Raw genomic sequence first — 24848 nt, forward strand, 5'->3', positions numbered from 1 at the left:
GGCGGGAAGTGTTCACTATCCTTAGATAGAATTCATGATAAAGTACAAAGGATAGAAGGGACAATTACGATATAGGTTTTATCAACATGTCTTTGGATTTTAATATAGGATCGTTTAATGACGAGTTCGAATCCCAGATTCATTGCATACGCATGAATCGGAGTACTTTACAAAGCAGGAAAAGTAAGTTGGAATGCAACTAATGGAACAGGATCGAAGGGCAGAGAGTATAGTATAGTATACCTATAGAAAGAAAGAAAGAAATAAAAAGAAGAAGAGAGAGGGAGAATGAATGAGTGAGTGAGAGAGAAAGAAAGAGAGGATTCAGTTCGGCACAATTCCCGATCCCTAGGATCGTCTCTTAAAAGGCGTTTTAAATCGGTGCTCCGTGAAAGAGAATCTCATACAGATGAAGTATAGAAAGGAATTCCACCTCCCTTTCTGCCCTTCCCCTACACTAATCCCCACCCTTTTTCTTTTTTTACTTTTTTTCTTTTCACTCGTATCGAACTTTGGTTGCTGCTGGCCCGTTTGCGAACTTTATTATTGATTTTTTTTTTGGTCTTCTCACACGTACAAATTTCCTTCCTTCTACTTCTCATCTTCATTTTCATCGTTTTTGATTTACAACAAGTTTAGGAAGATGCGTTTATGGGTTTTCTGCAAGATTCTTTTACATATATATATATATGTATATCTTTTTCTTAACATTGCAGAAGCCTTTAAGCTAATAATAACATTTTCGATCGGTATCTTGGTAGGATGGTTGCAAGATATCCTGAGATAATACCTAAGGGAAGGTTAGGATAATGGGTCGAAGGTTGTGACGGAGGGGTGGAAATGGCTACGGGCGACTAACACTCGACGGTACGTACCATCACCGCAACTTTGAGATTCGATAAGCCTCCTGTAGGATCTTTTATTAGGATCTACTCGACACCCTAGTTTCGTTCGGGTTAAATCAACGGAATAGGACAATCGTGAGTGGGTGGGTATGACCAGTTTGACAAAACACTTTTTAACAAACATTTTGATCATTCTGATGATCATCATCATAGTTGGTTTTCGTCTTTTTTTTTCTTCGATTTTTTTTTATAAGAGCATTAATAAAAGAAAAAGCAAGAGGGGGGAAATAATACATGGTTATTGAGGGTTGAAGCAGTAGGTGTTGTGGTGGGGGGCGTTGGGTTAGAAGAAGAGAAACGCTTTTGCTACTCGTTTATTCCATAAATCTTAGGAATAAATAAGAGGACATATTGGTGGAACCGCAATTGGATATCCAACGGCGCAGTCTGGGCTGTTTATCGTATCCCGCAAATGCGTTCCGGCGCATTTAAAATGTATCGAACTGTCATGGTTTAGTGGTTTTCCCGATTTTGACATTTTTCATCGTACGCTTTACTGTGTACCACAGAGACTCACATGTAAACAGAAAAAAAAAATAGAAACAGAAGGGACAGAAGGGAAGTAGGGAGAAGTGGCCCTACACACACACACACACATATGTAGACGTAAGGGTGCGCCTTTAGGATTAGAGAGTTATTGTTGTTCTAAATACGTCGGTCAAGGGGGAGTCAACCCCCGTTTCCCACTTTCGACAGGGTAATCCTGACCATAAGAGACCAACCAACAAGCGTACCACTACCAACAACCAATAGTACTCTCTCTCTCTTCCCTTCTTTTTTTAGGAACCTACCTAACGTAATCTCACCATGCACATTTTCTACCATAGTTCGTTTATGGTTAAAGATTTTCTTCTGGTATTTTTCTGGGATGTTTCTGGAATGTTTTTAGCATCTCTTTCTTTCATTTATTCTTTCATTTTATGTTTTATGCTTAACCGATTTACTTTTATCGCGTTATAATAGCCCAACTGCTTGGGATTGCATTGAACTTAAGAGACAATTTTGATCTGAAGTATAATATACATATATACAGATGTAAGGTACGTGTAAGTGTGTGTGTGTGTGTGTGTGTGTGCATGCATGTATGCATCTATGCATAGTCTAAAAGATGAAGAAGAAGAAGAAGAAGAAGAAGAAGAAAAAAAATGAAAAGAAATAATCGTTTAAGGTTATTCTTGGTAAATCGTCCAATAGGATTTCAAGCTTATTTTCATACATACACATTTGCCTATGTCGTTTATGAGGATAACATTAGATAAACCCTTTCTGGGTTCTCATACTTTCTTTATATATATATACATATATATAAAACAGAGTAGTAGTAGTAGTAGTAGAATAAATTGAAATTTATTAATCAAATTTGGTTTCACGTTAAGGAACATATTTCTGATTAATCTTTTAATTAATATATTATTATCAGGTTTGTAAATTTAAAATAAAAGAACAGATTTTGCTTGTATGGAAATAGGAAAATAAAAAAAAAAATAAAAAATGTTTTACCTCCCCCAAAAAAACCCTCTATATATATAAATTCAGATCAAAAGAAACGATGCTAATTCGTGCGACGGGAAAAGTGCTTCGGCTCGATTAATCTCAATACATAGAAGAAGAAGAAGAAGAAGAAGAAGGAGAAGGAGGAGGAGGAGGAGAAGGAGGTTCCTTCGGAGTAAGGAAGATGGGTCTTCCTAATCTGCATGAGCAGATTGCTTTGAGAATTGACACCCGTGGATTTTGTGGCTCCCTTTTCGAAAGTGCTTGCTGCGATCTATCGTTCGTTTGTATATGAGAGAAGAATCTATCTATCTCACTCAGACGAATACACATATACAACAGATATACATATACATTCACATTCTCTCATCGGATCGGATCGCATCTTGAATCAAAACCCCTTGGCCAGTTGTGGCACGTCTTATCCTCCTCTCTCGTGCAACTTTTGCCACAAGACACGAACTCGATGCATATATTAAGTCAGTTTAATTGGCAAGAGGACGACTCCCTGAACGAATAAACACCTAACACACAAGTAAATAAGTAAGTAAGTAAGTAAAGGGAAGGGGTTTGAGTTTCTTCGTTATCGGTCAAGTGTCACTGGTAGCTATCAACAGTAGCTTCGGGGATATGTGTATTCGAGTTCTTACCAAATTTCTAAGAAAACTTAATACCAATACAAAAAAATATGTGCATCTTGTGTAAATATACATATATCGGGTTTTCTACTTAACTTATTTTCGAGTACTACTTGGGATGTATCGAGCAGTACTCACACACGTTCATTCACTTATTCGTTCTCTTACTTACTTACTTACTTACTTATTTATTCATTCTTATTTATTTTGACGATGAAGGGGTATACTTGAAAAAAAAAAATGAAAAAAAAAAAGAAAAAAAAACAACGACGAGGAAAGTACAAATATGTTTGCGCTCGCGCGTCGTTAAGCACGACGAATTCTTTCATTTTCTTTTCGTTCTTATTTGCCTCCAACTTCTCTTTCTTTCTTCCTTCCTTCTTTCCTTCCTTCCTTCCTTCTTCTTCTTCTTCTTTTCCCTCCCCCTTTTCTTACTCGATCGACTCCGACATAATCGTATCTCGAAGCGCGCGCCGTTAAGATTAATGGTTATTAAAAGGAAGACTTTTTTCCCTATCGAAAGAGAGACGAGCATGCTCTCGATATTCATCTCTCTCTCTCTCTCTCTCTCTCTCTCTGTGTGTTGTGTGTTGTCTGTTTCTGTAGCTGCTTTAGCTTTTGGTTCTTAGCTTTTGGCTGTTGCTGGCAGTTCGTAAAGAGCGCAACGTCTTTTCCCACTCCCTAAACTCCCTCCCCCCTTCCTCCTCTAACCTACACCCCACTACGAAATATGCCCTTTGGAATTTGACGCACGATTGAGCCCTCCCCCACTCTTTCTTTAGTTGCTTCCATGGACAAAGACATTTTTATCACGAGACTACTGAATGAAAATAAAAAATTAAACTAGAGGAATGAGAATACTAAATTTTATTGGAATTCTTGTTTCATTTGTTTCCTTATAATAGGATTCGTGATAATTATTAGAATTTTCTACGGATTATTTGTTTATAATATTTTTTTTTCTTACTAACTTTTGTTATTAACAATTTTTACTGACAAATACTTTCTATATTTATCCTGTGTGGGTGTGGGTTAAGAATTTGTTCTTTTTTTTAATTTTGTTATTCACGGTTGACTGATAATAAGACAAAAGTTAAGGAGGATTATGAGTAATAGTAGTAGTAGTAGTAGTAGTGGTGAAGGTAATTTAAACGGTGATCCTTTCATTTGACCATAGGTATGGAAAAAAATACTGTTTTTCACTTGTAAATATATGGAAATTGTTTCCTTCTGAGTTCTCTTTCGAATCCTTTTGAAAAAAAAAAAAGAAAAAAATGTTGCTCATTTCTCCTCTCGTTCGATCGAATGCACTTGCCACTGAGCTGTCCCAAGAACAGAACATAGCAGAAAGAAAGAAAGAAAGAAAGAAAGAATGAAAGAAAGAAAGAAAGGGAAAAAAAAGAATAGTTTCAATAGCGCCTGCATTGTGTCTAGTGTTGCATACATTGAAAGTTCCTATGCACTATGGAAATATAGGTGTCTCGAGTGTGTTGAAGAAATTATATTTTATTACTTTACATATCTTTCTTTTATTCTTCCATTGTAGCAAACAAAATAGTTTGTACAAAAATTGTTCATTTCTGACAAAAAACCAAATATGTGAAATATTTTTTAAATCATTTTATAATTAAATGTAATAACAATCAAAATATAATTACGTTAATGATGTTATAAGTCTCTCGTGTTTTAAAATATGTTTAAAATATAGTTTAAAATTATAAATAAATATTTTGAGTAATATGCTGATTGCAATATTGTTGCAACATTGAAAAGATTCTAACAAAAAGCCCGGATGAAGCTCTAAAAACAAAATTTAAAACACCGATGCAACTCTAACAAAAGAGAACAAAATCCTGTCGCAACTCTAAAAAAAGAAAACAAAATACCAACGCAACCCTGACAAAAGAAAAAAAATCTTGTCGCAACTCTGACAAAAGAGAACAAAATCCTGTCGCAACTCTAAAAAAAGAAAACAAAATACTAACGCAACCCTGACAAAAGAGAACAAAACACTGTCGCAACTCTGAGAACAAAAAACAAAACCCTGTCGCAACTCTTACATAAAGAAAACAAAATCTTGTCGCAATTCTGAGAAAAAAAACCCTGGTGCAACTTTGACAAAAGAGAACAAAATCCTGTCGCAACTCTAAAAAAAGAAAACAAAATACTAACGCAACCCTGACAAAAGAGAACAAAACACTGTCGCAACTCTGACAAAAGAAAACAAAACCCTGTCGCAACTCTTACATAAAGAAAACAAAATCTTGTTGCAACTCTGATAAAAGAAAACAAAACCTTGTCGCAACTCTGAGAACAAAATTTAAAACCTTGCTGCAACTTTGACAATAGGAAACAAAATCTTGTCGCAATTTTGAGAAAAAAAAACAAAACCCTGTTGCAACTTTGACAATAGGAAACAAAATCCTGTCGCAACTCTTATATAAAACAAACAAAATCCTGTTGCAACTCTGACAAAAGAAAACAAAACCCTGTCGCAACTCTGACGAAAAAAAAACCCCTGAACAAAAGGCAAACTATAAAACAACGAATACTTTTTGATTCGAGCATATCTTTGGCAACTGTAAACGTTTCGTTTAATTAGGGCAATGCGTTTATTCGCGGCTCATAAAAGGGAAACGTAGTTTGTCGATTATGCTAGGGTAAAAGAGAGAAAGAGGAGCAACAGTTGGAGGAACATAGTAGGGAGGATAAAGAAGAAAAAGAAAGAATGAAAAGAAGAAGAAGAAAAAAAAAGAATTACCTAGCCGTTTCGCAGTAATTAAAAATGCTGCTGCAATAAGGAAGGAAGGAAGGAAGGAAGGAAGGAAGGATGGTAAAGGAAGAAGAAGGAGGAGGAGGTTCTTTAATTCGTAACGGCTAATATTTATGGCGCACGTCACGGCTAATATTCCCCTTCCTCCGCCCACAAAAACCTCCACCCCTTTCCCACCTCCCCCTAGCCCCCCATTCTTCTTCTCCTCACCCTTACTCTTCACTTCTTTTTCTATTTTTTCGTTTCTTCTTTCATCTTCACAAACTCTTTTACCACCACGCCTTAGTTAGGGACTCTACTCTCTAATCGTACGTTTCGTTATCGATGATCGATCTGTTAAAATTCTATAGAATGACCAGTTTTTAAGCTCGATCATTGTATATAATTAATTGTTTTTCATTGAACTTGTGAATGATTCAAGTGTTTGATAGTATTTAAATGAAAAGTTGTACATAACAGTCTGGTCATTCTATAGAATGTCTGACATTTAGGGTCGGTCATTGTATATAATTAATTGATTTGTGTTTTTTTTTTTTGCTGCAAGTATTTGAATGAAAAATTAGTTAGAAGATGACAGAAATATTGTGGATATATTAGAGAGGAACTATGAGGACTTAGAGAATGACTGTCTCTTACTTGAGAAAGAAGAAAGTAAAGTAGAATACGGTTAGGTAGAAAAGCTCGGAGAGAAACGACTATGGGAGTGGATATAAATCCCACTTAGGGGTTGGTGGGATACGTATGCGTTACAGATAGACGCGGTTATTCATAAGCAATGGTCCATAAATAATAAAACGCAGTACCGCGGTACTGAAATATTGAAAGAACCTTGTAAATATCGTATTGGCTTTAGCCAAAATTTACATACCAGTTTATTCTACTTTCAAGTTTATTTCCTATATCTCCTATAAATGTTTATAAAATTTGATTTAACTCATGTTTTTACATCACCAATCATCGATAGATTAATTTTCTTTGTTAATTGTATAAATATATATAAAAAGATAAAAGGAATGATTAGTTATTCTTCATTAAAACATGGTTTAATGTTGGTAGTTGTTTGATAAACTCTAAGAACATTAATCAGAATGAGAAACGTCATTATGCGTGACGCCGTTCGCGGGCTAATCTTGTAAAACATTATTCTAACTAAACTGTCATAAACGAGAGGAAATGAAAAGAGCTGGTTAATAGCTTATGTATGCAAATGTCGGACGACGGAACGCGGCAGATTGCACGGAGTGCTTTCAAGTGAGAGGAATAGGAGTGGCTGCTTGCTTGCTTGCTTGCTTGCTTGGTTGGATGGGCTGACTGGCTGGGCTGGCTGGTTGTTGAGGAAGTACCCGAGAAAGGGTGATTGTCGCACTCTAACCCTTTATCTTTAGACATAAGACGAACAATAAGGAGTTCATAACGATTGAATCGAACCCTTACTATAAAACCCAAATCCAAAAAAAAAAAAAAAAACAAGGATGCCAACAATTTTAATTGAATGCAATTCGTGAGGTGACAACAGGTCGTTTGTTCGTTTGTTGTTTTTTTGCTGTCGTGAAGTAAACGGGATTAATTAGATGTGTTAAATTGTACGAGAAAAGGTGAAAAGAATTATTATACAAGATAGAAAGATAAACAGAGAGTGAGAGATAGATAGATAGATATAGAATGATCGCATGAATATGTATGCAGTAATCAGAGCCTCCTAAAACTGTCGCAGGCTGCCAAGTTTACGCGAGATTCTTATCTTCGAACTGGATTCATTATAATATTCATTCGTGTTTTGGCTTCTCAGACCTATCTGCTACGTCACTCGATGCATTATATATATTTTTGTTATTTCCTATCTTTGAGATAAATATCTGTATCGACGAATTATATCCACGTGTACAAAATGTTTCGATATATATATATATATATATAAGTGAATGTGTGTAATATTTTGTAGAAACACGTAAACCATCAAATGTATTTCAAGGTAATTAAATACAATTATTTATTATTTGATGTAGAATTTTAATGTTGGTAGGTTGTACCAACCTTGTTGATAATTTTTAAGTATCAGAACAATTGTCAGAAAAATGAAAGACCCCTAAAGGGTTCGATCAAAACTATCCAGATGATCGTAAAATCAATCAATCAGCATTTGATGTTGAACAATGTTCAATAAAATTATAGGAGAACGTTTCTTTATGTATTACAAAGAAATAATTAATTAAATAGATCTAGGAATAAGACAGTGGTGGGGATGGTTGTGGTAATGGTGGTGGGGATGGAAGAAGAGGGTGATCGAGTTGGATCGGTTCCGCGATTCGAATTCTGATCGAATTAACTGACGGTTAAATTATCCGAGCTTCTTCGCCGTTAACTCGTAGGTTGGTCCTTCCTGCCTACGTAAAAGGAACCAACCCGCTAGGATAAGAAAAAGAGAAGAGAAGAGAAGAGAAGAGAAGAGAAGGGGGAAGGGGTAGGTGAAGTAAGGGAACTCGATTTTACTCTGAAACAATTTCATTTGCATCGTAAATAGTGAAACAAATTTCCTTTGATATTGAAATCTGCCTTCCGTAGAAGTAAGATGAAAAATACGAAGAAGAAGAAGATGAAGATGATGAAGATGAAGATGAAGAATAATGAAAGAAAGGAAAGGTTGCGGCCAGTCTCTAATTTTCTTCCAAGATGTGTCAGACTAACCGAACGTAATTCCTTCATTAGCATTCAAAGTCTTTTATAATAATCAACAAAATAATCTTCTAATTTTGAATTAGATCAATTTTTATTAAAAAAAAAAAAAAAAAACAATAAATGATTTTTTACGAGTTAGTAAACGATCCGTTGCATGATGGAATTGTACGAGATGAAAATAAAAAAAATAAAAAAAGGGTCAGAATAAATCATACGTTTGTTATGCATGAAATTCACGTGCATCCTGGAGATGAAAATAAGTTCGACATGACGCACCAACGTTTGGTATTTACCAAGACACCATATAGATAAATATATTATTGTTATTGCATTCTCTGCAAAATCCAGCATCACACAGAAAGAAACCTACCGGTGTGGGGTACTCTATATGAAGTTGGTATTGTAATGTGTGTGTGTGTGTGTGTTTGCATATGAGTGAGTGAGCAGTAAAGCCTAAGTAGAAAGAGAAAGAGACGTTTCAACGTTTCCAAGCGAACGATCTTACTTTTGTAGAAGAGGGGGAAGTAGAACTGCTAGAACTGAGGGGTCGTAGTGTCATTATGCAAAAGAGATGGTCAGTTCGGTAATCCTAGGATCTCACGATGCCCATGCTCCGAAATATTTTGGGTATCTCGCCGAATTGTTTCTCCAAGATTGTCCGAGGAGAGCGACAAATGGACCACTACTTCAAACTTCTATTTTTTCTGATGGATGACCTCTTTTAGTTCGTAGATATTTTTATTTTTATTATTAAATTCATCCACCCCCTGTCTTTTGGTCTGCCTGCCTGCCTGCTGTTACCATAGTGTGTTGTCCAGTATGGTTATTGTTATTTATAAAGGGGGACAATTTTTAAAGAAGAAATGGTTTGCTACAAAAAATGAATGATGAACAAACGTATCAGAAAACAATTTGAAATGTTGACGTTGAATCATAAGATTGTATGATTGAGAAATGAATGCATCTTTGGGAATATTGCAATATCGAATGATCATAGGAGACGCATATCAACGTAATAAAATTAAACCCTGATCCATTCAACTAGGGGATAGAAAAGATATAATACAATAGAAAAATATTAGATCCAAGAAAATGGATTTCAAAACGACAAGGAAGTGTGTTAGAGAAAGAGAGAGAGAGAGAGAGAGGGATAGGAAAATAAAAAGATGAAATATTTGTGAGATATCGAATGACCATCTTAAGGCTCAACGTAAGTGCCTACGGACTTAAGGATGTAAGGTGAAGGTGGGTTGGTCATAAAAGGGCCGCACTGCGATGATGACCCCTAGGCTGCTTAACAGCAACAGCAACCAGTAGCTAGCACATATGTTTATGTAGAGAGTACGTAGAGTTGTTGGGTTTTACGCACATTTGGACATAGGTGTATCTATCGTTGGTATCTAAGATACGGATGAATCATTTATCGGCACCATAACCCAGGACGTCCTGGGGCAGCCGGTGGTCAGTTTTATGCGAGCGTAGTAGAATTTGATCAAACTTCGTTTTGCGGCCACTCGGGGAGCAATAAGCGACCTGCTCGACCCTAAAACTCAAGTCCCGAAGGTCTTCCTTCAGTATTTCTATCTCTGTTTCTCTTTAATTCTCTCATTTCTTCTCTCAAATCTATCCAAAGCTATCTATTTAGAACCAACACGTATTACGTTTCATCGATATTGTTTAAAACAACAAGAAGTAAAAAGAATAAAAACCTTTCAACATTTTTCTTCACATCCTCGTGAAATTCATCTTAAATACTTGACGAAGTTATTTCAATGCATTAAGGTATCAAATATGTCTCTCAGTTTCTCGTAATCTTAGAAGTAGTCTCGTAAACTCGAGAGACTACTATCATCAAACATTCAACATCGGTATTGTACCCAAGAGATTGGTAATAAAGCGAATAAGAACACGCGCCGGACGATTCTTTTCATTCGTAAAGTAAGTTTTAAACGAGGGTGATGAATGGGTACCATCTCTTTTTTTGTTTATGAAAAATTATTAGATCTTTTTGTTTTTCTTTTTTTTTTTTTTTTTTTTTTTGCAAGTTCATGTAACCCAAGAATCATGGCAGAATAAGGAAGAACCGATAGGTTAGTTTTACTTGCCATCAATTGTGTGCTAAGCTTTCCTTTTGTGGTTAGCGAATGTAAAACGTTAGTCGTGGAAAGGGAAAGGGTCGAAGGTCGATGCCAAAGGTGCTGGTTCTCTCTCTCTCTCTCTCTCTCTCTCTCACTGTACTGAGCTGCTAAGGAATCAAAAAGTCCGTGTAATTATGATGGGTAAAGTGATTGTTGGACAGTGAGCAAGTGCGGCTGAGATAAATGGTGGCAAAGGATCGAGAAGGATGGTAGGGATCCTTTTCGAAGGGCTGACTTGTTCCATCGTACGTTCGTTGGTTGGTTTGTTCCTCGTAGGAAGGAGAGAGGAGAGTTGGCTGTCTACTCCGCGCAAACTCATAAATCTCGGGGCAAATAATTGCTCGGGGTACGGTCTCGCTGCTCAAATCAGTCCTGTTGATTTAACGCTAGGTCCAAAGGGGTCACGTGACTTCGACAGTCGACCAACTCGATCTGTTTACATGATCGGTAACATCCAACCATTAACCCCTCGTGACTTCCTTTATCGTTTGAAATTAGTTCTCTGTTAGATACTTTTCATAGTTGGCAGAACTGACCATGATTGCTACACCTTTCATAAAAATTCAATGTCAAAATGTTTGTCTATTAATAATTCCAAAATTAATTAACCGATCTTAATGAAATTTTTGTCTATTTTGTGTGATTTTTTTTCAACTTAGAATATAGGATAGTTCATTTTGTATTTTTTATTATAAATTTATAGATTTTTTAATTTAGGTTATGTAGGAGTCTCTAGGTTGTTTAAGTATTCAATAGATGACGTTGTATTGCAATTCAATTATTTCAATTTACGTATACGACATAACCTTACTTTTTCTATTTCTTCGTGTATTATTAATTGATGTATTTCATTTTAATTAAATAAATAATTTAGAAATATTGTTAATTAAATCAATATTCTATAACAAATCCACACTAACACGAGCATCCTAGAAAATATATCAAAAATTGTTAGTAACTATAATTTGACAAAAAAAAAAATAATAAAATAAAATAAAATAAAATAAATCCTAATCTTTCGTAACCTGATTTTGGTTTTGGTTTTGGTGTTGGTGTTGTTGGTGAACCGTTCGAAGAATCTTACTCCTGACAAGAGAGAACAACGTCTCTTTTAAAGTTTTTAACATAAGATTGAAATTTGAGAATATGATTTCTCTCTTTCTTCTTCATCCTTATTTACCTTTTTACGTTGTTTCTTTCCATCTTTTTTTTCTTTTTTCTTTTTTTTTTACTCTTCATCGCGATCTTTGTCTCACCTACGAGTTATGGGTTGTGAATTTTGGAAAGGAGGGGTGGATGGGGGGGGGGCATCAGGCAGGCAGGGAGTTCTCGGAAGCGGTAGCTTCCTTTCTTCCTCCGAAATAAGACAACGAGTTCGCCACTTTCATGTCCGAGTGAATTTTTCAACCTGGGTACCGCTTGACGTGTCTCTTTTCTCTCTCTCTCTCTTTCTTAGACTGTTAAGTTTCTTGGAAATGCCGACGGACGATCCAGTAAAGAACCATAACCTCGGTTTTAAAGAAGCAACGGCAGCAACACCAACTGAATGTCTCTCGTCTTGTTTCTTTTTTTTTTTTTTTTATACGTTTGTTTTACATTTGACAAGTTTTTAGTAGAAAACTCGATGAAATCTATGATGAAAAATTTCTGAATGATATTGAAAGGGTTTTTAAGAATTGAACGAATAGGTGACACGTCTTCTTCCCCACTACCCCAACCCCCTACCCCAACCCCCTACCCCTACCCCTACCCCTTTTTTTTCTTTTTTGTTTATTCGGAATCGAAGTTTTACGATCCTTTCTCGCTTTAGTCAGAAGTCGCTTAACGAACGTGTCTCACCGGTAAAGTCAATATTTGGAGTACTTCAACGTAGTCAACTGTGTGTGCACGTGTATGATGTGTACAGCACATATGTGTCTATCTCTATGTATTCGTGTGTGTGTGAGTCAGTCTGGTGTGTAGGATATTAAGTGTACGAGTAAGAATCTTCCTTTTCATTTTATTTTTCTTCTTCTTTCCTTCGTGAGTAGACACGTTAGAACAATACTCTTTCCTATTTCTCTCTCTCTCTCTCTCTCTCTCTCTCTCTCTGTGTGTTTCTATCTTTGTCTTTGTCTTTGTGTCTATTTTTATTATCCATTATTTTTCTTTTTTTTTTCTTATTTTCTATTCGCATTTGTATTATCTTGTTTGCTTCGTGAGAAACGGTAATGATATACGGAAGGATGACATAATAGCTACGTAAATATAATAATAAAAATGTTTAAAGATAAAAAAAAAAATTGAGGTATTTTTTTTTTTATTTATTCTCTTTTTCTATTTCTATCTCTCTCTCTCTCTCTCTCTCTCTCTCTCTTTTTCTCTTTTTTTTATATATTTATAATATGTATGTGCAAGGTAACTGAAAATGTTGGGAAGTTGTATACTTCTACAGGTGTATTCGCAATTTCTTGAAAGCATTCACCTACTACTGTCTTGTGCAATACGCTTGTTTTATTTTTTTATTATTATTATTATTATTTTTTTTGGTGTTTTTATTTTCATCTCTACTGTTCCATCCCTTTGTCGCAGACATATTTCGTTCAGTTCATTCCTCCCTTAGGGAGAGTTTCGTGATACGTGCTAGTTCGGTAAAACAACAACAACAACAACAACTTCGAGGACATACTAGTCGAACTACGAATCACGTAATTTCTTACTTGTGGTTGTTTTTTTTTTTTTTTAATTTTATTTTTGTTTTATAAAGTTACATAAAACCATAAAAAAAAATCAAATATTATATATATAAAGGGTGTCTAATTATTATTTCATTTAATAACATTCATGTATGTCTATCTATGTATGAATGTTAGAATCAAATCGCATAATTCGACTGTTTTACTTGTGATTTTATTTGTTTATTTTATTTTTGTTTTGCAAAGTTGCATAAAACCATAAATAGTCAAATATCATATATATAATATGATAACACATTCGTGTGTGTGTGTGTGTCGTTGACAAGTTGAGCGCCACGTCAGTCATCGGCGACTGACATTAAACTTTCCGTTTAAGCTGTGTCAGGGTTGCGTCAGGGTTGCGTCAGGGAAAACATTCATGTATATTGTTAAATATAAATATTAAAATGTAGGAAAGATTTTATTAACGAGTAACGTTACATTTAAATATTATTTATCTTTTTCATAGTTTGATGTCTATCATAAAACGTTGAAGATTTCGTTCTATTGAGAAAGAAAGAGAAACATTGAAGAGAAAGTGAGAAGAATAGAACGATATTGCATATTTGGCGTTTCCACCCTCTATCACATTAGACGTTGTGTAACCCCGTACGCGTAAACCACCCATGACTTTACGATCCCATATACCGACGAGTTTATTCTTTTATTACGAATATCGTGTTACCCTTCCTTCTTCACGTGCCACAACCACCCCCTTTATTCTTCACCCCCCCACCCACCACCATTCTTGATCTTTCTTTACTTACAAACTCGTAGTATATTACCTTACCATGTCTTCTTATTTTTATTCTTATTCCAATTCGTATGTTCAGCTTTGAAAATTCACAAAATACCCCAACCCCCATCCCTGTATGGTTGGTAAAGTCTATTTGATAATTTAAAAACATTTGGGGATGTATCAAATGTCTACCTGTCTGTCTGTCAAATACGAAAAATATAATCAATCCTAACCACAAAGATTTATCACACATGATTTATATTTATTATTTAATTATATAAAAAAAAAAATAAAAATATGTATCGTAGTATGAAGAAAAAAAGAAAAAAAGAAAAATAAAAAGTACACCTCTCTTACATCACATCAACAAAGAAGATTAATCAAATTTGTTCCTATGACAAGGGAGGGTGGTGAGAAGAAACAAATTTGCAAAAAATGTTTTGGAACGAGAAGGAAGGAAGGAAGGAAGGAAGGAAGGGGAGAACCCATAAAAATCTTATCGTCCCTCAACGGGAAATGATCTTATAAATATATTAATGCGAACATTTTGTTTTTTGTTTTTTTTTTTTTTTTTTTGTAAAGTAGACCTGTGTCCGAGAGTAAAAAGAAAATGAGAAACAAAAGGATAAGGGAATCTTACAACGCAATACAGGAATAATTCATACAGCACTGTGGTCCAGAAAGGAAAGGAAAAGAAAAGGGTGGTGGGGTGAGGAGGTGGAGGAGGTGAAGGGAGGCTTGGAAGAAGTCTAAAGCGAACCGTCGTTTGTCCAGTCTCTGCTAACGTAGATGTCAACGCGATATCATCTCTGGTTGGTTAGTTCTCAAGTTACATTGAGAGAGCGCACACGTTGCTAGGTCATTCGGGGCCCGCAAGGTTTCATCGAGAACCCAAAGAAGGGCAAAGGGAAAGGGAACGGAAGGATCCCGCACTTTTGTTTTTACGCGTGCATACCGGAACGAACGAGCTTCTTTTCTCATCTTATCTTATCCTTCCCGTCTGTGACTAACTGTCCGTCTATCCATCTGTCTGTCTGTCTGTCTGTCCGTCCGTCCGTCTGTTCTCTCAGGTTATCTGCCGAATTTGCTCTTGATCTAAGCTAGGTAGGTCCTCAACCCTCAACACCTAGCATGGTTGAGAACGAATGTCATCATCATTTGACTCTATGAAGAAAACGAATTCAAATGTATGTGTAGTTCTTCAGAAATCCTCAGATTTGACTCTAAATTTAGGTGCAATTGTATTTGAATTCTTTTTGGGGGATAATTGTATCAATGGGAACCTAAACAAACAAAAAAATGGCTAAAAGTATTGTCCAGTTTAATTACCACTAACATGATCAAATAATGGTAAGACCCAATAAACCTAAAACAAAAGACAATTAGGATTGAGTTAAGTTCTGTGTGATGTCATGAAACTCATGTGAAACAGAAATTACTGAATGTTCAAATAAAACAAGATTTGTTATTATATGACATCATCATTAGTTCATCAGTGCATCAAGTTACCAATTGATGCAGATATTTATAGTAATATGTATCTTATCTTTGAATGTCTATGATAATGAACATAGTTTGGATTAAAAGATAAAAGAAGAAAAAGAGAGAGAGAGAGAGAGAGAGAGAGAGTTAGAAGATCGATCAATGACGTCAACGTTCTCCGGAAGTCTCATCACGTAGCCGACCAGTTCATTCTTCATTCGTAGTTAGAGGTAGACTCGTCGGAATCGTGGCATCCATTTTAGAACGGATCTCTGTCTCACTTCAGGTCTGCTTTTCTTTGCATTTATGCGAATTCTTCATAAAAAAAATAGAAGACAAAATTAAGATCACATCTTTTCCACCTAAAATCGTGAGAAAACACATCAAGCGTAAGTTTTTAGTTCGAATGACGATGAAGTGCAGATAAGATGAGAATCAATGATTCAAACTAAATGACAATAATGAATCATTTTTGAAATTCAAGTGTCTTATGATCACCAAGAATAGTAAGGTCAATGTTAAAACGTATTTATAATCCGTACGGATAACTAATCGATCAGATGCGTGATCAGAAATCTAGGATAGATGATGAGTAGTAGTTGCAATATGGTAGGGGTAAAGTGCTATAGGTCAGGAACTGGTAAATGACTTTCGACTAGTTCTATGGTTGGCTGACAGATTTCCAAGACGATACACGTCGGAGAGTGACTAGAGACTCCACTTATTCTCAGCCGTTAATTAAGTTTGTTTAACTACGCTAATATTGATGTGCGACTAACTTGCTTAACAGCTGTGCAAGAAGGACCCTAGCTGAAGTGTCATCGGTCTTACTCGTCTATTTCTATCTTTCTCATTCTATCATGTTCAACTATCTTTGACATCTCTTCATGACTTGCTTAAACTTACACGTGAACTTTTTCCAGGTAACCAACACGCGGATGGTTTCAATTTCAAAATACGTGAAATAAAATCAATCCCCAATTTAGTTTCAATTACGAAATTTATCAATAATTTGATCAACATTTTCCAATGTATTTAAATAAATCATCTTTTTCAAATAATTATCAATCCTTTAAGTAGATAGATGTATGCATAATTAAGTATAGTATAAAGTATCTACTTTAGACGTATATATACGTGTATACCATCAGAAAGAGTGGTGAACTAAAAAAAAAAAAAAAAGAAAAAAAAATCGATCTTTCGTGCACGTGCAACTGGTAAAGGCTATCCTGTTTAATGATCGATCGTCCGACTTGTTTATGACTATACATTACCGGTAATCTTACGAGCGTAATTAATTTAACCCGTGCCTTTCCATTCTGTCGATTCCTACGCTTTCGGATCCTCCCTCGGTACTTTTCTTTCATTTATTGTTTTTTTTTTCATGCAAAACACCGCTTGGTCTAATACACTACCTTCTACGTAGATTTATGCATTTTCTACGTGGAATCGTTCGGTTTATGCGTTTCCTGGTTTTTTTGCTTTTGTTTTGTTTTGTTTTTATTACCAAACATAGCAGACAACAAATCTCACGTGTTTTGTAAATGAAGAACATTATCTGATGTTTCTTAGGTTAGAAAGTTGCGTAATCTTGGGTAAGATACTTTACCTAAATCCAGTAGTAGGATTCTCGGGATATTAGGGGTTGTTACAACAAGAAACATTAGTGAAAACTTAGTATTTAGCTTGGCTGGAAAGGGTGTCTTCCCTTTTCAGTAGGATTGGTGTTTCCTTATCCCTTCGGTATTTTAAATTCAACGAAACACACCTTTTACGAATTTAATGATCCTTGCTTTCCAATATTTGCAAAAAAAAAATACTTTACTGTTGTTTATAGAATATATTGTCTCATATATTTCTAGGGATATTTCAAAGTTTTCCTTTAGATTGAACGTGCAAGGAAATAATAGTAACGCGTGCGTTAAGGGGTCGCCATCTAATTCAGTAATGCTGTTTGTATCCTGGGAACATGAAAAGGCAGTCGGATAGGTGCCTTCATTATGAAATCACTCCGATGGGAATCACATCTTCTCTTACGCTTTTCCCTCTTATTAGTCATACTTATAATAATTCTCTTGACACTTAACATTTCTTACTTAACAGAAAACTCCCTTATTCTGTTTATATAAGATAACAATTAAATTGATAAAATTAATCAATTGTTCTTAATCAAATCAAACGTGACATTCTAATCAAACAATTGTTTCGATACAATCACGTGTTGTCTTTGTGTAAGATGAAAGAATTTGGATAGGTCGATGATTTAGGGACAAATCAAATGTCATCATGATGATCGAATAAAGGGAATCGAAAAGGTTGCTTGGGTGGGGGGTTGAAGAAGTTTGAAGTCGGAAGGATGAAGTGGATGGACAAGCGGGACCAAGAAGTTCCGTACAAGTAGATAGATTCAGTGAGCTTGAGCGAAGAGAGCCGAGGCAAACCCGAGCCGCCCCTGTAATCACAATTGAAGGCTATTTTCTCACCGCTCTGATGATGCACTCTGATGATGCCTACCTCCTCGCGTATAACCTCATAGGATCATCTCTCCGATGGTGGAACATAGAAAGAGTGAGAGAAAGAAATAAAGAAAAAGAACAACTGAAAGAGAAAGAGAAAGAGAAAAAGAGAGAGAGCCACGCTTAGTCTTTGCCGCGGCCCGGTCGTAGTGGTCCGTGAGAGGAGAAAATAAGTATAGAAGATGATGGACGCTCCGAGTAATTCCCTTTAATAATTGAAATGTACCCGCCGGACCTGGCCTCGTCCGGTCAGCCGGGCCAGTTTGCGGTGCATGCGTACGGCTTGATAGATAATTGTCCTCGCTTGCTATCAACCTCGAAAACTTACTTTTTATTTTTTATTCCAACCTTTTTTTTTTTTTTTTAGAACACTCTAAACGTGTCTAGTAGTACTAGGGTCCTCAACATTTGCTCACTCAACAACTATTTGTTAAAATGGTTCTTTGTAATTTGAAATACTTCAATAATCTTTTTCAAAGTTATTGCAGATCTTATTTTGTGCTGGGAATACTGAAAATTAGGAATAAGATCAGAACTAACTTGACAGGGATATTTTTAAATTCAACACAGTTTTAGGGATCCATTAGAATCATTGTTCAAACATTTAACAAAAATATACATGGGTGGGTTGAGACAAGTTTTTAACTTAACACCAAAGTGATGGGTTGAACCAAAGGTATTTTCGTTGCAGTAACAGCACAGCAGAAGCAGCAGTAGCAGTAGCAGCATGTCGAAAGGGAATTTGTAAGAAAATGTGGAAGATGAGAAAGAAGAAAAGAAGAAGAAGAAGAAGAAGTGAAGCTTTGTGAAAGCATCTGGTGCTGTCTTGTCGGATGCATTAATCATCGAAGTATCTAAATGACGGGATTCCGATGTATTACCATATAAATGACATCATATTTCTGGTCAGGTTTCCCCAGTTTGTCGGCTCGCCCCTCGTGTGATCTATGGACGACGGCATATTGGCGAGACCACCCCACCCACCCACCTCCGCTACATCACCCCTATCGGTTCTCGGACTCTTACGGTATCATCTTTTCCTATCACCGTTCGGATACGAAATCGAACGATCTTTTCACATTCCGCAACACGCGAATCCTTCATTCCCCTTTTAGTTCCTTTTTTTCACCCTTTTGCACAATAGGGCACATCTTTTTTTTTTCTTCCACGATATATCGAGAGTTCGAGAATCTTGAGAACTTTCGTCTCAATTTCCAATTATTTCGTTCAATTTTGTAAAAATGACAGGAACATTCACCTAACAACCCCTTCTAGTTGAGCCACCACCACTACTACTACTGTTCTAACACCCTACCAATATTATTCTCTGTCTCTATCTTCACTTACCCCTTCCTAAGAAACTTAGCTCTCATTGCTATTCCAACGATGTGCTTGCCTAAGGCACTACTTTATGAAAAAAAATGTAAACTTAATAAGGAAAAGCTTTAACGATCCATACTCGTGTTTTTTTTTAATCTTTAAGAAAGTTTTCACTCTTAGGTAAGAAAATCACGCGAGACAGGATAAGGTAGAACAAAAATGTCAATCCTTCATCAAATGCCATTATCTCGTATAAAGTTCATCATAATGATAAACGTGCAAAATAGTTTTGGGGGTGGTTTCATGATGTCACTAAACAACCTTGTACAATCTTACGATGATGAACTATTCCTAAATGTTTCATCGATGTCTTATGTTTCTTCTTATCGCATAGCATCATCGAAAAGTCTCATCCTTTTCGACCGGTACGATACGAGAAGCGGTAAAGTTAGTGGGTAATCGTGCGGTTAGAGGAAACCTCTCCCTTTTGCCCGCTGTGTAATGAAGGAGTCGTCAACGAGGTCTATCTGCACTCAATTAGCGTGATTACATGTTCTCTCCTTTCATCCTCCCGAAGATCTTTTCCCCTTCCTCTTCCGTCTTCACCCCCTCGTCTCTCGTGACACTCAACAACGAGTTTCGGGGTGTAACTCGGCGACACGCAACGTCTCATCCTTTCTCTAACAAAGTGCGTTCAAGATTTCCAAGATTTCTTAGACCGCAAAACTCATCCAATGTTATCCAAATGCATCTTTGCATTTCGATGCAATCGATTGAAATTTTCTGTTAATATATTACAATTGTTTAATTTATTCTATAAAATGTTAATAGTTCGTAGAAAAATTTGATATTTTATTGCAATGTATTTTATTTGAAATAATTGAGCTTTTTGTGCAAAAATTGGCAATAAGTTTTGTGTTGATTTTTAAATATTCGCGGGCTTAGATTTAATTGGTTAGAAAATTACGATTACAATCACGTGTCGAATAGTGTGGGATAAGCTGCCACCGTGTGGAATAAACTGGTACCAAAGTGTATTCTCCGTTCGAATACGAATCGCTGTCGGTATTACAGGGGTCTTCTTATCACTTAGGATACATACAACAAATAAATGATCTTATATATATATTTTTTTTTTCAAGACTATTTTTATATAACAATTTTAATGCATAAAATTGCAATTATAGAAAAAAAAACTACAAAATAATGGTAGACTTTGTAAAAAATTTCTTTTAACAAGAGGATGAACAATTTTCAACTTGCAACGAGTTATTTTAGAACAATTGTGAATTTTTAATAAAATAATATTAAAAAGAAATACAAGTGATTGATATTGGATGAATATGAGGATGATGGTTTTCGAGTTAAGGTATAAGAAATAAAAGTATGGTAGATGAGGCAGCAAGTTGAGACAATTCGATAGGCGAACGATGAATACCGACGCTAATCCAGAATGCGATAAAGAAATGCTAAAGCGTATCCAATTGCTATAGTATTGCCAACCTAGCCGCACCCGATCCTATTATATTACGGTAACCGTTTCCTGGTTAACTATAACAGATCATGGTAATCATAAAAAACAAACCCCTTATCAAAAAAATGTTCAAATTGAACATAAAACAGGAACGTGAATTGTACGAGGTTTTTACTTTCCATCATTTCACAATTGCTTTTTTATTTGATTTTAATGTAAAATAGTTTTTGTCTATTGTTAACCAAGAATTGTTACAATGTATGAAATAAAGTTAGTTTCATTGGTATCAATTTAAGATTGCAATTTAGTTTTATTATTCTTTATATTGAGAATATTTGAACGACATATCTATCTATCATTTATCCTAAATCCAGAATTATGAAAATGAGCATATGCAGTAATACTGTATATACATTGGTACATATGATGCGTCACATATTTCAAGAAAAAAAGAAAAGATTTAGGTGTAAGCTTAATGATACATGGGGCTGAATGAAAAGGGAATACTCATAAATACGTCGTCACCCTAATACAACGCGTTGCCCTTCTTCCATAACGTAGACAAAAATAACTTTGTGTGCCAATGCAACTTCTTCCCCACCACCCTAAAAAGGAGGAGACAATTAATGTCTTCTTAATGGGGCCACGTAATATCGTTCTATAAGGTTTAACGTTACAAACGAGCCTAATGCAATCATCAGTAGATGTGTCTTGTAAAAGAAATTTATTACTAATGTTGTCTAACTTCATTTCATATTATTAACAGATAAATATTAATTTAGATTTAGGTCGGGTGTTGATTGTAATGAAATTTGAAATAACTCGAATGCAGTAATAATAAACAAAAATAAATCTATGAGTTTGTTTGATGAAAAATAACTGGTCAACAACTGGACATCTAATTTTGATTATTGTTAGTGGGTTTTGTTAGATTTGACGAAATCCATTCGAAAAGAGGAAGAAGAAGAAGAAGTGGGAAACAAAAAAAATATGAAAGAGAAGTCAATTTAATATGGGACAGATGGGGAAGTTGTTCTCATGGTTGTTATAACGTGTAACATTGACGGTAGAGTTTAAAAAGCTATTTCCCAAAGAGTACCAGGGACAGGGGTGCATCTGTTTTGAAAATCTTAGGATTTTAAGAGACACACTAAGGGAAGATACTCGGGGGAAGACTTGTCGAGCCTTTTAAGGGTTCGCTTACTACCCCCTCAATAACGACGACGAGTATCACCCTCGAAATCATCGGAACTAACCGCGAGAAAGAAAATTTGAACTTTTTAAACGACACACACACACACACACAGAATTCATCAGTTCTACTCAACCATCATCCCCCCATCATCTAAAATCTCAATAATATTTAATTCCAATTAGATTTTTAACATATCCTCCCCTTGGTGATGGTGTCATCTTAAAAAAAAAGAAGATAAAAACATACAAGGTATCTTTAATATCCTAACAGAGTCTCACAGTAGTCGACGTGGGGGGTGGTGGAAAATGAGGTGTGGGGGATGAGAAACGACGTTGTAAGAATCAACCTAGACTATTATGGGGCAATTAGGTGAACAAGAACCATGGAACCCAGAGGGCTGAAAGAGCAATTTACTATAATCCCAATAAAATTCGCGTCAAAGTTAAGAAAAAATAAGAAGCAGCTGAGTAAAATGAGATAAAACTAATGAAAATCTGATTTGATAATGTTCAATGATTCTTGTTATGTGTTTTATTTTTTTTTTTTGTGTTTTTTTTTTTTTTTTTTTTTTAATCAAAAGTATAATCCTTTTTCGGACAAAATACTGAAATTTCTTACAAATGTCTTCGCTATTTAAATAATGTTTATATTTCCTCGATTAATAAACGATTCGAGGCACGGAGCACGTAACACGTTGCACAATCCTGGCATGCATTCTCTCTACGGTGCATTTAAATACTTCTCATACGTTACATCGAGTAGCGCGTGGGATTACATTGACCAATACCTTCCACAGAGAGTGCGAGAATGAGAGATAGAAAAAGAGAGAGACTTCGATTGGCTGTTAAGACTCGCACGGTGTAATCGTTTGTCTCTCTCTCTCTCTCTCTCTTTCTCTATCTCTCTCTTATTCTTTCTGTTTCACTCACTCTATCCGGTTCAACCGCCACCCAATGAATACGTGCCGTACATCCTGACACAACTAATTTTCAATTATTTATATCCACGATTAGCGGCAGGGACAACTGAGGAAAGCAAAACGCCAAGATTTAATTGAACCGACGAATCAGGAATTCCACTAGTCCTCTCTATCTATCTCTCTCTCTCTCTCTATTTTATTCTATTTCGTTGTTGATTTTACCGAGAAGTATGAGATAGACAAAGATAAAGAGTTTTGTGGTTAGTATTGATGATATGTATGCATAAGTAAGTTAAATCAAGCACCGCGTCTTAATTAATTGTCTAATCGCGTAAACATTCGCGTGATAGGATAGGTAGGAGGAGGAGGAGAGGGCATATAAGGGAAAATAACAATGATGCTTATACGAGTGAACAAGCGAGTCCAGAGATTAGGACGCGGAATTATGAACGGAGTTAAATCAGACGAGAGATTACATCGGTATGGGTTATCTACCTCAACTCCGAGCACGGGGTCCCTCCAGTTATATTTCCTACGTTAAGATAAGAATTCTCTCTGTTTAACATCGAATATTCGCTAAACTTACAACCGTGTGCTTGTTCTGAAAACATGTAGAACACGAACACAAAAAAGAAGAATAGAAAATCGAATTATTTCCTGAATCCACTTTTGTACAGTCCATTCTTGTTTAACTTCTTTTTTTATCTTTCTAAGTATTTGTATGAGGTAGGGGAAAAAAAGGGGTGCATTAATTCACGTTCCAGTCCAGTCATTGGCCGTTCATCGTCCGTTCATCGTTCCGTCTCGCATTCCAATCGATATGTAGCACGTTACGAACCGATGGACCGATTCAAAGGTTAATCCATAGAAAGGGAAAATAGAGCAACGGTGTTGGAATAAAAGAGGCCAGCCAGAAAGCAACCAAACCAATCAACCAACTCACTCAACCAGTCAGTCAGTCAGTCAGTCAGTCAGTAAGTAAGTCAGTCAGTCAGCTAGCCAGCTAGTCGTCCGAGTGTAAAGGTATTCGAAACGCGAGTCTCAAAAAGCTCAAGAAAAATCCCCTAAGGGGTGCTGTGAAGGAAAAGACCCTTCCGGCAAGGCTGCCACCAAGATCGCAGGGTGCGACACCTCATTTCCTTATCTTTAACAGACCGTTACTCCTCCGTACTACTCCGTTACTCCTCACCAGGACACCCGAAACCATCCCACCTTACCTTTTTCCTTCTCTCTTCCCCCCTTCACACTTTCCTTCTACTCTTCAGCACACTCTTTTACGCCGCGAGGGACACCACTAGTCTACATTTTCGTTCCTTCATTTCAAAGTATCCCTTTCAGGTCTTCCAGACAAGTTACTCATCCGATATCATTGATCTTTGATCTTAACATTTCAAGATTACAATCTTCGAGTTATTTTATTAATATTGTTTGTGATTAGGCTAAGACAAAATTGTTTAAAACTACGTATCCAAGTGATACTAGATATCAATGATTTTCTAATTTCATCCCCTGTTTTGATTTTATTCAAAGACAGATCAGAACAATATTTAAAGATGCCCCGTCATGATCTTTCTATTTTGGGTTAATCTTGTCGTTTGAAAGTAGTTGAAAATGCGAATACGAGATAAGGTAGGAATCTTCTTTTTTTTTTGGGTTTGATCAGCATATAAAGTGCAAAAGAAGGAAGGAAGGAAGGAAGGAAGGAAGGAAAGGCAAGTGTCACGTACGGGTGCAGTGTCGTGAAGTGTCTGCCTAGGCAAAGGGCAAAAACCATCAGTCAGTGAGGGAAGAAGAAGGTTTCTTTCTCCTAAATATGGGGGATGTCCACCACCCGGTTTGGTTGTTCACCCGCTGGCCAATAACACCCT

The 24848-nt window shown here is 36.0% G+C and overlaps 1 protein-coding gene and 1 pseudogene across 9 annotated transcripts in view; both read left to right on the forward strand.

The window, feature by feature from the left end:
• Positions 1-24848, forward strand: part of LOC107069288 (protein trachealess) — an 84416-nt gene that overhangs the window by 29215 nt on the left and 30353 nt on the right. The window lies entirely within an intron of this gene.
• On the forward strand, positions 87-24360 carry LOC149031386 (uncharacterized; annotated as a pseudogene).

Source organism: Polistes dominula, unplaced genomic scaffold, assembly GCF_049000335.1.
Source record: "Polistes dominula isolate Pdom_NZ unplaced genomic scaffold, Pdom_raw_medaka contig_21, whole genome shotgun sequence".
NCBI classification, from domain to species: Eukaryota; Metazoa; Arthropoda; class Insecta; order Hymenoptera; family Vespidae; genus Polistes; species Polistes dominula.